Source organism: Sinocyclocheilus anshuiensis, unplaced genomic scaffold, assembly GCF_001515605.1.
Source record: "Sinocyclocheilus anshuiensis isolate Anshui unplaced genomic scaffold, SAMN03320099.WGS_v1.1 scaffold639, whole genome shotgun sequence".
NCBI lineage: Eukaryota > Metazoa > Chordata > Actinopteri > Cypriniformes > Cyprinidae > Sinocyclocheilus > Sinocyclocheilus anshuiensis.
In genome coordinates this window covers 180819-183163 of record NW_015552575.1, presented here as the reverse complement: position 1 = coordinate 183163, position 2345 = coordinate 180819, and positions in this window count along the sequence as shown.

Below are 2345 nucleotides of genomic sequence, written 5' to 3'. Positions count from 1 at the left end.
ATATCATTTGTATCGTCGTCTAAAGGACATTTTGTAAAGCAAACAATAATTTATGGTTTTTATTTTTTTTTGGCCTTACAATACTTTAACTACATGACAACAATTCTCAACGCTTGCGCTGTCTGTCAGTGGCTGCGTCCGAAATGGCATACTTCCCTACTATATAGAAGGCAAAAAGCAGTAGGCAAGCAAATAAGTATGTTTGAATCCTCTGTATTCATAAAAGAGTAGGCGAGAATTGCACTAATTCTCGCAAGACTCGGACATACGTATACTTAATTAGCGTTCTAATATGCCTACTTACCTACTATATAGTAGGGAAAAAAGAGTATGTGACCATAGTATGTCCGAAACCGCATTATTCATAAAAGAGGAGACGAGAAATCCCCGGATGTCCTACTTCTTCAGCCCAGATTCTGAAGTGTTCATCGATGGATACTTTTAATCCCAGGACTCCACGGGAGATCAATACGTCATCATCGAACGTGACGGAGAACAGCGACGAGGTTGTTTACAAATGTGAGTAATACAAACCAAAAACACGGTTCCTTGTGTTAAAATCATATTTGTTGAGCTACTGTATAGTAAACTGTTGATTTGCTTAAGGTGTAAGACGCTAGAGAGTAATGTTACAGTATATTTGTGATTTTTTTTCTGTAAAAACACGATTTATTGTGTATAGCAAACACGATGTATTGTGTATAGCGAACACGTCACCAAAGTGAATTTACATAAACCTTATACATCTTAAAGACGATTAAATGTCTATTTAATATGAGCCAGGAAAATAATTCCAGATGAGCACATTGCAACATGAAACAGACATGAGTCAGTGATGTATGTGCACTATTATGTAGAATTCACTGTTGTCAACACTGCTTTAGCTGAATGTAAGTAATGTAAATAAACAAATCTACATAGAGTAACTAAACATAAGTTATCTATTTCATTTGTCCATTAGTACTCCTGATAAATTGAGGAACATTTGTGTTGGGTAAAAAGTGAGTTAACACATTAGCAACTACCTCAACATGTAAACGCAGTAGAAGTAACTAAGCAAGAGTTATCTATTTAATTTGTCCATTAGTACTCCTGATAAATTGAGGAACATTTGTGTTGGGTAAAAAGTGAGTTAACACATTAGCAACTACCTCAACATGTAAACGCAGTATTGAGCAGATAAATCACAGAGGTGACTAGGGCTGGGTATCGTTCAAAATTTCGATACCGATACCGATACCTTGACTTCGATACCGGTTCCTGAACGACACTTTTTTCGATACTAATTTTATGAAATCAATTTTAAAAACATTGCATTAACAAGCTCTTACTAGGTATACTTGAAACTTCCAGGCAGGTGTGTTGAGGCAAGTTGGAGCTAAACTCGGCAGGACACCGGCCCTCCAGGACCGAGTTTGGGCACCCCTGCTTTAAGTGAGTACACTATAGTAATTGTCACGTGTATGTTCCTGTTGTCCTTATTTGGTCCTTCCACTTCCTTTTCCCATTATTAGTATCACCTGTTCCTTGTTATTAGTTATCCCCATCACCTGTCTGCCCCTCGTTATCTGCCCTATTTAGTTCTAGCCCGTTCTGTTCTCCCTTGTCTGGAATTGTTTGTCAACTCCTTGTGCTACATGTGAGTCCCTGAAAAAAAGAATTAAACTCCTCTGTTTTGTATTCCTGGTCTCCTGGTTCCGTGCTCCTCACAGTTGCAACCCGTGACAGAATTCCAGACCAAACAAAAAGTGAGCGGTGACTTTTCCTCGTGTTTGTTTTTTCCGCCTTTTTGAAAAGTTTTTTTGTTTTCCTTGTTTTCCCAGCGGCTATGGAAATTGCCGCTCGGTTCTCCGCCTTAGCTCGCCTAGATCTCCCCTTTGTCGCGTATTCTTGGGAGCTCTGCAGGCTCGCCGTGGCTACGGCCCTCGATGACGCCACCATTAATTCTCTGTTCTATTAATTCTCTGAATTGAAAACAACTACCATCGCCCCGTCGACCTCCCAGACACCACGGGACTGAGCTGGAGGGAAGGAATCCTCCGGTGTCTGGAGAGCGTCCTGCCCCGAGCCAGAACCAGCCCGCCGTCCACGGCCTACTCTAGTTCACCGGCCGTTAATATGGCAAGCCCAACTAACATTAATATGGCAAGCCTTGCATGCGTTCATGAGGCCCCAGTGCCTGCTCCTCGTAATCGCCTTCCAGAGCTCGCTCCAGTGTCTACTCCAGCCCCAAAACTCACTCCAGTGCCAGCTCCTCGAAAGCGCTTTGCTGTGCCTGCTCCTCCAGAGCACCCTCCAGTGCTAGCACCACGTAAGCGCTACCCTGATCCCCAGTTCAGCCCAGG